Source organism: Vombatus ursinus, unplaced genomic scaffold, assembly GCF_900497805.2.
Source record: "Vombatus ursinus unplaced genomic scaffold, bare-nosed wombat genome assembly UNPS02005659.1, whole genome shotgun sequence".
NCBI classification, from domain to species: Eukaryota; Metazoa; Chordata; class Mammalia; order Diprotodontia; family Vombatidae; genus Vombatus; species Vombatus ursinus.
This window is the reverse complement of record NW_020945437.1, coordinates 5267069-5283189: the sequence shown is the minus strand read 5'-3', so window position 1 is coordinate 5283189 and position 16121 is coordinate 5267069. Positions and strand designations below refer to the sequence as shown.

The following is a 16121-nucleotide window of genomic DNA, read 5'->3' as shown; positions in this document are numbered from 1 at the left end:
AGATAGATAGATAGGCAGACAGACAGATAGATAGATAGGCAGACAGACAGATAGATAGATAGATAATAAAGTATTTATTTGTTAATAAAGTATTAAATGTTGGCTATGTGCCAAGCACACACAAATACAAATAAAGAAGAAGTCTCTTTCCTCAAGGAGCTTGTCTTCAAGTTGCCTTCAAATGGAAGACAAGATGTAAAGGGAAGTGATATGGGGGTGGCTGGGAAACAGTTCTTGGCAAGGGTTAATTCCAGAGCAAAGTGTGAGATTCCTAGAAAAACAGTGAGAATAGAGATATGGAGAGATAGGAGATAGCCAGGAAGTATGGAAACCTATTGCTAGACAAGATACAGGAAAACTTCACCCTCAGATCTCAGGATAGTTCCAGGGTAATGTCTATACCATGGCAGAGGAATTAGAAAATGCATTGGTTGGTTGGCTTCGGCATACATACATGCAAATATATGTATTTGTATGTGTGTATATATACACATGCAAATCCATGTATATGTGTATGTGAGTATATATGTATATAATGTATGTTATTGGTTGATTTTAGCTTAATATAATACCTACATTGTAAAAGATTAGCATATACTAGTTCAATGAATCCTTATGCCTGGTTTACAGGCATGAAAGAATTGACCCATAATGGATCCTGACTGTTTTATGCCAAAGATGCTCAGTTTAAATGTGCTTATGAAAAATAAAGCACTATCATTCACTTATTGGTAGTAGTGTCTAATTAACAGGTAATATAGTTAAATGATTAGCTTTGATTTTTTTAAAGTTCAGTTAGGATATTAATTAATGAATATATGAATTGTTCTTCTATGTTTCAAAAATTAAGTGAAGTTAGTGTTCTGATGCAATATGTCCTCTCAATACATATTATTTATTGCACCTCTCTTTGTCTTTATTTAGAGAGAGAGAGAGAGACAGAGAGGGGGGTAGGGAGAGAATGGGACTCCTTCCAGCTTCTGTTGAAGAAACAGTGTGATTTAGTTACAATTGAGGCTTTGATGTGGTAACAAGGTGTTAAATTGATTGTAAAATCAGGGCCACACCTGGTGATCTCTTTTCAAAGTATTGGCATCTCTTTAATTAACTCAGCTAGTCAACACTATGGTCAATTCAGGTAGTACAGAGGATCAGGAAGACTAATTTTCCTGAGTTCAAATGTGACCCTCGACTCTTACTAGCTGTGTGACCCTGGCCAAGTCACTTAACCCTGTTTGCCTCATTTTCCTCTTCTATGAAATGAGCTGGAGAAGGAAACAGCAAACCACTCCAACCATCTTTGCCAAGAGAATCCTAAATGGAGTCAGGAAGATTTGTACATGACTGAATAACAAAGATTGACTTGTGACGGAACAAAGCTCTCCACTAAGCAAACAAATTAACTACATCCTTTGGTCAGTCTGTCAGTAAACATTTAGTAAGTCCCAATTATGGGCTCAACACCGTGCTAAGCACCAAAGATAGAAAGGAAGGCAAAAGACAATCTCTGCTCTCAAGGAGCTCATAATAATAGAGACAACATACAAACATCTATGTACAAACAAGCGATACACAGAATAGATTCAGAGTAATCATGAAAGGATGCTAAAAATTTAAAAAAAAAACATACTGGGAAAAGTTTATTGTAGAAAGTGGGATATTTGCTAGATCTTCAGGGAAACCAGGGGATAGAGATGAGGAGGGAAAGCTTTCTAGGCATGGGGTCACACAGTGAAAACAGCAAAGAGGCCAGTGTCACTGGATGGGTTAAGTGAGGTAGATTTTCAGTTTCTATTTTAAGAACTGGAAAAGTAGGGGGCATGAAGGTTATGTAGAGTTCTGAATGCCCAATAGATGCTTTTATTTATATTTGATTCTGGAGGTGCAGGAGAGTCATTGGATTTTTTTTGGGGGGGGGTAGGGCGAGGTGAGGGGCTTGGTTAGACCTGTGCATTAAGAAGATCACTTTGACAACTGAGTGAGGGGTGGGCTGGATTAGGGAAGAAATTGTGGAAGGGAGACTAAGCAGCAAACTATTGCAGTTGTCTGGGTATGAGGTGATGAAGACTAAACTAGAGTGATAGCAGTCTCAGAGGAGAGAAGGGGGAGTATATCAGTGTGTCAAAGGTAAAATCAATAGGCCTTGGCAACAGAGTGAATATAGGATGGGAATGAAAATGAGGAGTGGAAGAGGACATTGAGGTTGGGAGTCTGGATTACTGGAAGAATGGTGGTGCCCTCAGTGGTAAAAAGAAGTTAGGAATAGGGCAGAATTTGGGGGGAAGGGAGACAGTGAATTCAGTTTTGGATCTGTGGAGCTGGAGATTCATACAGGACATTGATTTTAAGAGGTCTAATAGGCAATTTGAGCTTTAAGACTGGAGGTCAGCACAGAGATTACAGATGGATAAGGATATTTCAGAATCATCAGATAGTGAGGATAATTGAAACCATGATAGCTGATGAGGTCATCAAATGAAATAGCATAGAGGGAGAAGAAAAGAAGGCCCAGGACTACGCTTGTTAATAGGCATGACCAGAATAAAGGCCCAGCAAAGGAGACTGAGGAGTGATCAAATATGTGAGAGGTGAACCAGAAGGGAATAGTGTAATAGAGTCTAGAGAGAAGAGATTATCAAAAAGAGGATGATCAACAGTGCCAATGACTGGCCAGAAGTCAAGAAGGATGAGAATTGAGAAAATGACATTAAATTGGCAATTAAGAGGTCATTAGCTACTTTGGAGAGAGCAATTTAAATTGAATGATGAGGTTGTGAGCCAGGTGGTAGAGAGTTAAGAAGAGAATAAAAGGAAAGGAAGTAAAAGCACCTATTACATGTGGCTTTCCAACAGAATTTAACCATAAAGGGAACAGAGATATGGGATGGGTGGATCAAGTGAGAGCTTTTTAAAGATGGAGGAGGCATAGACATGTTTGTATGCTGTAGAAAAGCAGCTAGCAGAAAGGGAGAAATAAAAGTTAAGCGAGAGAGTAGGAATGTCAGAGGAGGACAATCTGTTGGAGGGGATAGAATGGAATGTGATCACTTATGTGTGTAGAGGGTTTAGCTTTGAAAAGGAGAAGGGCTAACTCTTCATGTGAGACAGAGGCAAAGGAGGAAAGTGACAGAAGGTGTCTTGATGATGTGAGATGAGAGAAGGGAAGAAGAGGGAGCTTTTGGTGAATGGCTCGTTTTACTCCCAGAAAATATGAAGTAGTAAAATATTTCAGTATTCAGTAAAAATAAGAGGACAGTTTAGAGTTGAACTGGTTCATCAAGGGTTCAGGATGGGGAAGGGAGATATATAATATATAGTGTATAGTATATAGTATATATAGTATAGGGGTGATGGCCTGAGAAAGAACCGGAGTTTGTGTGTGTGAAGAGATTAGAGATCATGATGTGAATGAAGAACAGGGTTTGAGATTGCCAGGCATAGAGAGAGGTGGAATGACAGTAAAACGGAATCAGCTAAGGGAATTTCAGAGTTCATGAAAATGGAAATGGTGAATTTGTAGGTGATGATAAAATAAAGAATATGACCACCCTCATGTGTGGCTGAGTTGGAATGAAAATTTGTGATGTTAGGGTGTTTACAGGAGTATCAATATGTATCTTGAAGTACTTTAATAAGAGGGCATAGATTGAGGAACAGAGTAACATTGTGAGCTAGGTACTGAACTCATTGAGGAAAGAAGGGGAATGTGCTAGGGGTTGGTATACAAGAGCACCCAGAATTTTGATTGGGTGGTAGATATGGATTGAGTAGAACTCAAAGGAGGAGAGGTTACTGAATGAGGGTGATAAAGGGAGAAACTAGAAGTGAAAATAAGGAACAAGGAGCATTCCAACTCCCCAACCTTGACCAGTGAGTCAAGGAGAATGAGTAGAAGTAAAGCTGGTATTGGAAAGTAGTCCAGAGAGCCTGTGTCTTCAGGTGGGAGGCAAATGTCATTGAGAGTTAAGAGAAAATGAGAGAAACTAGGAAAAAAATGAATAAAAATGAAGGCATGTTTGCTGCCTATAAGGGAGGCATTGTAGAGAGCACAATAGATGGGGTAGGTAATTTTAGAACGGGTCATTGGATGGTTGGGTTGAGTAGAATTGGAATAAAAGATCCCTAGGGAGTTCAGAGGAATGAAAGCTTTAAAGACTTCCTGTTGGATGTGAGGGGAAGGTGTGTCTTTCTCCTTTCCCACATCTTAAATGGTGTCTAGTAATGGCTTACCTAGAAAAAGGCTTGCTACACAGCAGTGGTGTCAAACTCGAATAGAATCAGGGCCACTAAACTATACCCAAAGATCCCTGCAGGCTGCATATTGCCTTAGAAAATAACATGTTGATATTTTCTATGTTATAATTTTATTTATTTTCTTAAATAATTCCCAATTGCATTTTATTCTGATCTGGGTAAGAGGCATTTTTGACACTTCTGCTATACAGCATTTTGAGAGTTCATGTTCGAGAGTATTCAGGGCACAGTTGTGGAGCAGAGATACATGCTCTAGATAGACTCAGATACAGAAGTCAGTCACTGTAGAGAAGAGACAGCTTCAAAGAATGGAACTCCTGAAAGCAGAGAAAAGAGTTGTACTCAAAAAAAAAAAGTTAGCCCCAGTAATTGGTGATCAGTCACGTCCATTTCTTCATGATACCATTTGAGATTTTCTTGACATACATACTGGGGTGGTTTGCCATTTCCTTCTCCAGTTCATTTTACAGATGAGGAAACCGAGGCAAACAGTGTTAAGTGACTTGCCCAGGGTCACAAAACAAATAAGTGTGAGGTCAGATTTAAACTCAGACCTTCCTGATTCTGGGCCCAGTGCTCTGTTCGTTGTGCCACCTACCTGTCCATCTCAAAAACACTGCACCCTGGGCCATTGCCAGTCATCCTTATCTTTTTCTTGCCATTGGAGTTCGATAACTCTGGAGGAGAGGCTGAGGCTGCCTTTGCACAGCTCTCTCTCACTCATATCCAATTCACCTACAAGTCGATAAATCACCTTCATGATGTTATCGGTCCTCTATGAGAACGAAAAATGAGCAACAGCCCTGGTAATAGCAAATTGGGCCTATTAGGGGGTTGCACAAAGATAGCACAGCGCTGCTACCCTCTGCAGTTCCAGGATTGCGAACTAGCTTGTCAGCCTTGTGTTTCCTACATCTAGGCCTCACTACCCTTTTACTCTAACTTTGTGCCCACTCTTTCCGTTGACACATACTGTATTTGTGCAAGAGTGAACCACAGGTTTAGGGGACAGCAGATGTTTTGGAACTACTCTTTTAACTATATCATTCTAGTAAATGCTTTTGCATTTAGCTAATTGTGTCTACTGAGCTATTTTTAATGGAAAGACTGCCCAGGTAAGCTTGTAGATAGTACCTTGAGAAGGGTGGTGCCACAAACTACCTTCTAGAACCCAAGGTATGAGCCACCATCTAGTTACCCAACCTGCAAGTGTGAGCACCAAGAATAAGTTGGGGAGTGGCTACCAAGTGTGTATGTGCATGTGTATGTGCATTTATGCATGTATGTCCATATGCATGCATATATGTGTGTATATAGCTAGTATTTATATAATTCTAAAGATTGCAAGGCACTTTGTATATAATTGTCCAACAACCCTATGAGATAAGTGCTATTATTTCCATTTTATGTATTTTATATAATATACATACATATAGATCTAGATATATGTATATATCTAGATCTATATGTGTATGCACATTATATATACATGTATATAGAGAGATAGTTGTTTTGCATTAATTTTGAAACTACAACTAAATGAATTTTATGTAATTAAAAACTTAAAAAGCAGTTTTATATAAGAAATTAGAATTAATTCAAATGACTTAATGATCTTAAATACCATAAAAATGAAATAATGTAGAACAATCCAAAGCAGGCATGATTTATAGAACACTAGCTTCAACACTGATAATTAATATTGATGTACTAGCAAAAGCATAGCATACGGGATGAAAGATACTCAGTGTACTAAGTGCTGTCAATTCAACCATAAAGGAAAAGTAAAGGGTAAAATGCTGCCTCAAGAGCCTTTTAACTTTTAAAACTCTGTACTTGACTTACTGTTTGCAGATTACTGAGCTCTCTGGTTCACAGGATAATTCCCTAGTTTCTGTCAGTTGATGGTTCAGCGTAACAGTATCTTCCCAAAGCCATATATCTAATTTGAATGTAGATGGTTTTCATCAAGCCTAGACAGTCCATAAAACTTTATCTATAATATCTTTCATGAAAACTAAAAAAAAAAAATGAGGAATGGAAGACTTCTTGCCTCCTGAGAGAACTTAAGGCTTGATCTGTGCTTTATAGAAAAATCAAGGAGTTTTTGAAAACCAATGGATGCTGGGGAAATATAAATCCTTGTGGGTTCCCACTACTCTACAACCATTGAATGTGAAATCTCACAAGATGGATGTCACAAGATTTCCTGAGCACCCTAGAGCTAAGTGCATCTGACTGTCTGGCACATTTGCCCCAGCTGGTTCACTGGGACCTCCTTCTTTGACCTCTTCTGGGTTAAGGGGACAAGCAAAATTATTTCCTAGTCTAGCCAGGGGGTGGCAGAAATGCCTTAATCTTTTGACACTTCAAATTATAAAATGTAAGGAAAAAAATAAAGCTGTGTTGAATGCCTTTGTTGAGTCTGTGATGGTGATGAATAGGACTGACTCACAGAGATCGGCAAACAAACAAGGAAATCAATTACAGTATTCATGACACAAGCAGTCTTCCAATAATTACACAGGCCAAGAAACATCCACCCAGCACCGGATTTGCTTCAATGTTTTGTTCCCTTGAACTGGGGAATGTCTGGAACCAAATGAAAGAAACTTGAAATAAATATAAATGCTAATAAGTCACATTGATGGCTTTAGGGTAAGTTTGTTACTTGAAGAAAAAAAAAGAAAAAAGTAAGAAGCGAGTTGAAAGTTACAGTTTCCCTTGTCTCTGGGGATTTGGCTAGCTCCCAGATAGTTCTGATATATAGTTTTTGAATTTCTGCTGCGAGTAGCTTCAATTCAGTCTTTTAAGTGCTTACTGGTATTAAGTAGCCTCTGAAATCCTCATGTATAACCTTGTGATGTGTGCTTCCTGCTTCCTGAATTAAGCCACATATTACATAAGTCAATCTGAGAGAGTCCTTCTTTTACTCTACCAGAGTTTTCCTGTCTTTCTCTCTATTGTCTCTTCTCAGTGTTTCTTTTAAGTAACATGCATCATTAAAATAGATCGGTGATTTATTTAGAATCAGGCAAGCAATTTTTTTTCTCTGTCTACTTGATGTCTTGTTCATAATCTTTCACATTTTACGATACAACTTAGTATTTAAGCAGCTTAATAAGTAGGGTGGGACCCTCTAGAACTTTGTATTAGATGCCAATCTTTTTTGGTTGGGGAGGAAGGGTAAACTTCTTTGTTCCAGATGCAGTCTAGAGATTGTAGTCTTGGTGTCTCAGGCCTTAGGAAAGAGGAAAGGAATGGGTTTCCTGGGGGCAGAGAAAAGGTAAGGGTTGGCCACCTCCATTTCTGCTACTACTCCAGTGACATCCCCTATGGATGTGTAAAGGAAGATGGCCACAAAAGGAAACTGAAAGAGCAGGGTCACTGGTGAGAAAGATCAGGGGAGGATGGAGAGTTGGTCAGATAGTGGCACTTCAGCTCCCAGAAACAAGTGATTAGGGGTTTAACTTTTGAAGGGAAATGAAAGGATTTCTCCAAACCAAGCTGTTGCCTGAATCAAGACACAGTACAGCTCCTGGATGTCTGGGGTTGAGGAATCAGCATCTCAGTCTGTAAAGAGGGTACCCAATTTGGTGTGAGGCTGGCTTTTGAGGGGACATCAATAGGTCCATTAAAGTTCTCAACTGTAGGAAGCATGTGAGATTGAGGGTAAAGTAATAATGTAAATCAGGGGATGGATTTTAGAAAGAAGAGAGAATGACCTGGAGACTGTAGATAACAGCTACCATGATCAAGTACCATATAATTTGAATTAAAATTAATTTATTAAAGAGGCACCATGTTCCAGGTACTGGAACACTGGAAAATCAAATAGAAAAGTAAGACACCACCCTTAAGGAACTTTATATTCAGATAGGGAAACGCATATTCAGGAATAGTAACCAGGGAAGGGTGTTTTGGTCAGGGAAGTCACAGGGAATGAAGTCACAGTGGAGATATTAAGTAATTGATTGCTTTCTTCTTTTCAGGAATGTAGTTTAATTTATTGTTCTCAGAGCTAGAGGTAGAAAACAGAAGAAAGGGAAAACGGCATGAATATGGCTAAGGAACCACAATTTTGGGGTCTGGGCTGGGATAGAAATGGTGATGGCTCACTGTTCCCAACCCAAGATGTTCAAGATAGTTCTATGGAACACTGGGTCCAAGATGGAGTCTGGAGAGCCAGAATGTGGCAGGAAGATGGCCAGGAACTATTTGTAATCTGACTTCAGTCTATTTTCCCAGACTTACTATACATTAATTACCTTTATGCATTATATATTCCAGTCAAATTGTCTTACTTGCCATCCCCCCAAGCTTGGCGTTGTATCTCCCCACTGTGTCTTTGCCCAGCTTGTCTTCCACGCATGGAATGTAGTGCCTCCTCACCTCTGACTATTAGTATTCTTAGCACACACTGAATCTCATGTGCATAACTTATCTCACACTGTATTATCTCATGTGCATAACTTTTTCCTGATTCCCCTTAGTAATTAGGTTTCTTTTGCTCCTCAAATTATCATATATTTAAATAAGATTGAGGATATCCACCTCTGTCCCAATTAATATTATCACAGAAGGCTCCAATAGCTTTGCCTAAAACAATCCATTCATCAAGCAAGTGAAATATGTATTCACTCCATGTAACAAGTCTTTATTCAATTTAAAAGGAATAAAATGATTTGATTATTGAATAAAGATAGATGACCCACACAGGAGATACAGTATGATTGACACCTGATTGGGCCTATGTATAAAACAACAAATCAGTTTAGAATCATGAAATCTAATAGTAGGCCAGTTAAGCTACTTGGAGTAGAGTGCTTCTCTCTTTTGCCCTCTCTTTCTCTGTCTGTGTCTCTGTGTCTGTCTGTCTGTCTGTCTGTCTGTCTCTCTCTGTCTCTCTGTCTCTCTGTCTCTCTGTCTCTCTCTCTCTCTGTCCTTCTCTCAATCTGTCTCCATCTCTGTCTCTGTCACTGTCTCTCTCTCACTCTGTTCTTTCTCCCTCACTCCCAACTCTGATATCTAATCAGCAGCAGAGTTCTCCAGAGGTGGTGGCAAAAAACTATCGAAGTTAGGAAGTAAGTAAATAGCAACCTTGAAAGGACATCCCCTGTATGAATGTGTAATTACCTTGTAGACATTACAGTATCTGCAGAGGTTGCAGGATGGGAGGAAAGAAATGTCCTGGCTCATCAGCAGATAGCATATTGAGGAAGAATTCTACACAAGAAGTACATGAGTAAGTTCACATAAAGGGAGAAAAATACTTCCAGTGTCTATGAGATGCCCCACACATATGCCTCACTACCTTTTTATTTTTCAATAAGTTCATAAGTTTGAGTCAATTTTCCCCAGAAACCACTGATTGTGAGTGTGTGTGTGTGTGTGTGTGTGTGTGTGTGTGTACAAGGGGAATATATGTCCCTTGTTTGATGGGAATGTTTTATAACAATTATTTTTAGTATATCATCTCAGTAAATACCTTTTTTTCTAAAAGCTAGCTGAGGCTCCCAGCTGATAATCAGTAGGAAATGATCCAGTGGGAGCTTATGAGTGACAATATTAAAAAAAAAAAAAACTAGCCTTTAGAATTCTGAATAATAGTTATCAACCACTACTTGGGTGCTGACCTTCCATTGCAAAAGCAAGTTTGCAGTCCAGAATGAATGTGACATTTAATTATTTGTTTTCATATTTTATCCCACAGGAATGTAAGTTCCTTGATGGCAGGGGCTATTTTGTCTTTCAATCATCAGTGGTTGTCAATAATAGAAATGTAATAAATACTTATTAAGTTTAATTAATTTGGGTGTATTTCATTTTGTTCTAACTCTGAACCTTGGCAAAATGTGGTATTACATATGTGATAATTTTCTATTAACCAAAATGTTAGATTAACAATTAACTCATTCTACAACCACAGACAACAGGGTCTCAGTGACTCAATTATTCTACCCCTATTTACTTTTTGGCTTTTTTCCTCCTTTTGAGGGAAATTTATAGCTTCCAATGTGTTCTTACATATTTGGTACTCCCATAACCTATACGTCTACTGATCGCAAATTTAAATGTAATATAACCAGCACTGGGTAGGGCTGAGATTTCTTCTTTCCCATTCTTTTATTGACCAGCCTGTCACCACAGGTGAGTAAAGTTTATCTTTGACTTGGGTTCAATATAACCTTACCTCCTTACCACTCTTTAGCCAGTGATAATTTCTATGAATTTCAACATCAAGTTTGGTGAGAATATAATCTATTTCTAATGAACCTTAGGTCAGTTTGTGATTTCAAATAAATATTCAGTGTATCCCAGCTTTCTCACTGGCCTAGCTAGCAGTATTTTAAATAGATATCAGGAACTGTGGGGTGGAGGGAGCAGAGGGGGAGCAGATAGTGATCCGTCTGGACCTTTTGAATGCTAAGATTCTATGTTTTTTTCAATTTTTTAATTTTTAATTTTAATTTTTAATTTTTAATTTAATTTAATTTTAATTTTCAGAAATTTTTCTCCTTATGCTACCTCCAAAATGTGACAAACTCAGTACTGAAAGCTATCAAGATTAAATCATAAAGATGATTTCTATGACTGAAAAGTGAACCATGAAATCACAAAATAAATTACTCATCACTGAGATGCTTAACTAACATTTGAAAACACACTGACTTCCGTTTCTGATTGATGTGTGTGTGTGTGTGTGTGTGTGTGTGTGTAGATCCTTAGGAATGTAGATCCTAAGAAATTTGTCTTTTTCTTTCCAATTTGGTTAAGAAAGTCTGATTAATTGATTAATGAAAAAAATTATTGAATGTGCATAATGAAATAATTGTGGTAAGCATTGTATGAGATAAAGAGTGTAAGACATGGCCCCTGATCTTCAGTAGCTTTAAAATCAAATCTTAATTTTGAGGGATACAAGATTGTTTAAGATATAATGTTTTGGCAAAATAGCTTAAAAAACAGTATAGCCAAGATTAGGTAAATGATGTAACAAGTAATAATATTCTTCGTTTACCAGAATGTAGGCATGGCATTTTGCTAGAATATTCAGTGCGATGGGCAGGTGATTACTATTACCAGAGGATTCTTATTCTGGTCAAAATCTTGTTGACTTTGGGGTAATTTGGCTACCGAATAGAGAAAACATCAGATGAAAGTAAATCTCTAGTGCTCAGGAAGCCTATAGTTACATTGTCTAGATCTTCAGGGTAGTTTTCCCTATGTAGATTCTTTTCTGTGTTCCTGAGTGGTGAGCTGACCCATAGAAATTCTGTGGGAGGTGTGGGGATGGCAGATTATCTCTGCCTCCCTCTTACTCCATAATACCCTGTATATTATGTGCTAAAATTATGTTTATTGCTATTCTATCTCCAAAATTATGTAAGCTCTTTGAAGGCAAGCACTGTTTCATCTTTGTTTTTCCCTTTCATTTAGGAGAGTGCTTTATATATTCTTTTTTTTTTCCATTTTGACTTGTGATTTCATTTGTATGGTTGTTTCTCTCTTTAGAAATTTCCTCCACCCCAGTATCTAAATCAGTAACTTCCTTGTCACTTATGTTCTTAGAGAATTATTTAAGGTCCTGAGAAATTCAATGTCTTGCTCATGGTCATATATATCAGAGGTAAAGTTTAAACCAAGGCTGTCTTTACTCCTAGGTAGACCCTTTTATCAAGTACCCTCGCTGCCCTTCATGGTGTAGGTGTTTAATAAATGTTTGCTGATATGGATTAGATTGAGGTGTCGATTTCTTTCTTTTTTTTTTTTAAGTGAGGCAATTGGGGTTAAGTGACTTGCCCAAGGTCACACAGCTAGTACGTGTCAAGTGTTGGGTCTGAGGCCGGATTTGAACTCAGGTCCTCCTGACTTCAGGGCCAGTGCTCTATCCACTGCGCCACCTAGCTGACCCAAGGTGTCACTTTTCAAAAGGGTGAGTCTATGATATTTAGGCAAATCAATACAGTCCAGGATGCACATCTGCTAGTGAGATGATCTGAGAATATACCAATCTCCCTAGGAGTTGTCAAGAGTCACTGCCTTGCAATTCTTCATTATTCCAAAGAGCTTCAAATATAACTCAAGACTCAAGGAACTTTCTAACTGAAGACCCTAGGCATTTACCTGTGAGAAGTCAAATAATAATAAAAGGTTTAAATAACTGTTAAAGACAACAGCAGAAGAGATGTTGTATGAATAATGCCTAATGAGTGATACAGAATATAAATGCCCTTATAGTTCAGAGAAGGGAGAATCTGCCTCAGGATCAGTTACAGCAATAGTGCCAGAAAATGCTGGCATCTTCTGAGAGTAATAAATAAATCCATGGGGGTAGATTAGAGAATTAAGGAAACTTTAAGGAGCATAACTTGCAGATTCAGTTATAGAATGACAAAATATCAGCATGGGGGATGAGGGTGTTTAAAGAAAAGTTTGTGGAGCTAGGGTTCATAACATACATATTGTTCTCTGAGGAAAATCCAATGTCTCCCCCAGGCTCTGAGAACAATAACATTAATGACCAGAGGAATTGAATTGGGGGAGGTGGGCACCTTCCAGAATGAAATCTTTGATATTTGGAAAGTACGTTCTGGTATAAATGAAGTACAGTCTGGTAAAAATGAAGAGTATGAGAGTTCATCTAAAACTCTTCTCTGGGTTATTTGGACTCAATTTTGCTACAAGAAAAGCTCAATTCAAGAAGATATATTGAGGGGCAGAGCCAAGATGGCGGAGTAAAAGCAGTGACTTGCTTGAGCTCTCCCCCAAACCCCTCCAAATACCTATAAAAAATGGCTCTAAAGAAATTCTAAAGCAGCAGAACCCACAAAAAGACAGAGTGAAACAAATTTCCAGCCCAAGACAACCTGGATAGTTGATCAGAAACATATATCGCACCAGGCGGGGAAAGGAGCGCAGCTTGGCATAGGAGCACAGGCCTCAGTGAACCTGGAGCAAGTCTCAGAGGACTGAATTGCGGGCGGCTGTTGCGGTTTCCTGAACTCTCAACCCACAAATGCCAAAGACAACTTAGAAGGTCAGTGGGAAAACTCTGTGTCTGTGGTGAAAGAGAGAAGAACAGTGATCTCAGTTCCAGTTCCCGAGCCTAGCCCCAGGCCTGCGGCTGCCTCCTTAGCTTCTGGCCCACAGACTGAGGGGGAATTGAGTGACTGATCAGAGGGGGATTACAGGGATCTCTCTGCTGGTACAGGATTCTCTTGCTTTGCCCCTGCTTGGGTCTGGGTCACAGTTCTGGGTGGTGGTCCTGGGGTAAGGAGCACTGGCACTGTGGACCTTGTAGTGGCGGTGGAGAGGAAATCCTCCTCACAGTTCCAAGACAGAAAAGAGTGCTTGTGGTCACTCATAGACCAGAACACAGGCCAGGAAAGAAGTAAACACCTCACCCTTGATCATAGCACCTTGGAGGAACTGAAAATTTACAGGTCCCCAGAAGTATATCTGAAAACAGCTACACAAAACCCCTGAAGCTTGCCACAGTACATTCTCCACACTGGAAACAGATCCCTACCTTAACAAAGAGATTATAACTCAAGTAATTGGCTGGGATCATGAGCAAGCAGTGCAAAGAGTCAGACTATAGAATCTTACTTTGGTGACAAAGAAGATCAAAACATACAACCAGAAGAAGACAAAAGTCAAAGCTCCTACATCCAAAGCCTCCAAGAAAAATATGAATTGGTCCCAGGCCATGTGAGAACTCAAAAAGGAGTTTGAGAAGCAAGTAAGAGAAGTAGAGGAGAAACTAAGAGTGATGCAAGAAAATAATGAAAAACAAGTCAACAGCTTGCTAAAGGAGACCCAAAGACATAATGAAGAAAATAACACCTTAAAAAATAGACTAACCCAAATGGCAAAAAGGTCCAAAAAGCCAATGAGTAGAAGAATGCTCTAAAAAGCAAAATTGGACAAACGGAAAAGGAAGTCCAAAAGCTTACTGAAGAAAATACTTCCTCAAAAATTAGAATGGAAAAATTGGAAGCTAGTGACTTTATGAGAAATCAAGACACTGTAAAACAAATCCAAAAGAATGAAAACTTAGAAAACAATGTGAAATAGCTCATTGGAAAAACAACTGACCTGGAAAATAGATCCAGGAGAGAGATTTTAAAAATTATTGGACTATCTGAAAGTCATGATCAAAAAAAGAGCCTAGACATCATCTTTCAAGAAATGATCAAGGAAAACTGTCCTGATATTTTAGAACCAGAGGGCAGAATAGAAATTGAAAGAGTCCACTGATCTCCTCCTGAAAGAGATCCCCAAAGGAAAACTCCTAGGAATATTGTAGCCAAATTCCAGAGTTTCCAGGTCAAGGAGAAAATATTACAAGCAGCCAGAAAGAAACAGTTCAAGTATTGTAGAAACCCAATCAGGATAACACAAGATTTAGCAGCTTCTACATTAAGGGACCACAGGGCATGGAATATAATATTCCAGATAGCAAAGGAGATAGGATTACAACCAAGAATCACCTGCCTAGCAAAACTGAATATAATCCTGCAGGGGGAAAAATGGTCATTCAGTGAAATAGAGGACTTTCAAGCATTCCTGATGAAAAGAACAGAGTTGAATAGAAAATTTGATTTTCAAATACAAGATTCGAGTGGAACATGAAGAGTTAAACAGGAAAGAGAAAATCATAAGAGACTTACTAAGGTTGAACTGTTTACATTCCTGCATGGAAAGATGGTATTTGTAACTCATGAATCCTTTGTCAGTATTAGGGTAATTGGAGGGGAAAAAATTATATGTATGTGTATATAGATACAGATAGATAAAGGGCACAGGGTGAGTTGAAAATGAAGGAGTCATATCTGGAGAATAAAATTAAGAGGTGAGAGAAGAATATACTAGGAGAAGGAGAAAGGGAGAGGTAGAGTGGGGTAAATTATCCCACAAAAAAAAAAAACAGAAAAGAAAAGGCTCTCACAGTGAAGGGGAAACGGGGGAAGGTGAGAGGGAATGAGTGAATCTTATTCTCATGGGATTTGACTTGAGGAGGGAATAACATAGACACTCAATTGGGTGTGGAAATCTGTCTTACCCTACAGGAAAATGGGGGGGGAAGGGGACAAGACAGTAGGGGAATGATAGAGAGGAAGGCAGATTGGGAAAGGGAATAATCAGAAGCAAATATTTCTGAGGAGGGACAGGGTCAAAAGAAAGAATAAAATAAATGGGTGGGAGGGATAGGATTAAGGGAAATAAAGTTAGTTTTTCACAGCATGTCTACTAGGGAAATGTTTAGCATAACTGCTCATATAAAAACTATATTTAGTTGCTTGCCTTATCAATGAGGGTGGGTGGGGAGGGAGGAAGGGAGAAAATTTGGAACCCAAAGTTTTAAAAACACATGTTCAAAAAAATGCTTTCACATGCAACTGGGAAATAAGAAATACAAGAAATGGGGTACAGAAATCCATCCTGCCCTATAGGAAAATTGAAGGGGAAGGGGATAAGAGAAGGGGGAGGGGAGAGATAGAAGGGAAGGCAGACTAGGGGAAGAGGTATTTAGAATGCATGCCGTCTTGGGGTGGAGGAAGGGGCGAGATGGGGTGAAAATTTGGAACTCAAAATCTTGTGGAAATAAATGTTGAAAACAAAAAAAAAATAAAAATTACCATAAAAAAAACAAACTTAGAAAGACTTGCATGAAACAATGAAGAGTGAAATGAGCAGAGCCAAGAGAACATTGTATATAGTAACAGCAATATTGTTTTAAGAATGACTTTGAAAATAAAAGAAAAAAAGAGATTGATTCTCATTATTGTACCCAGGCTAAAAGTGCAGGGGTTACGCATGAACCAAGTCTGACTCTCATTGGAATGGGAGATCTGACCTGC

The 16121-nt window shown here is 38.7% G+C and overlaps 1 protein-coding gene across 1 annotated transcript in view; it reads left to right on the top strand.

The window, feature by feature from the left end:
• Window positions 1-16121, top strand: part of TYR (tyrosinase) — a 161207-nt gene that overhangs the window by 41651 nt on the left and 103435 nt on the right. The window lies entirely within an intron of this gene.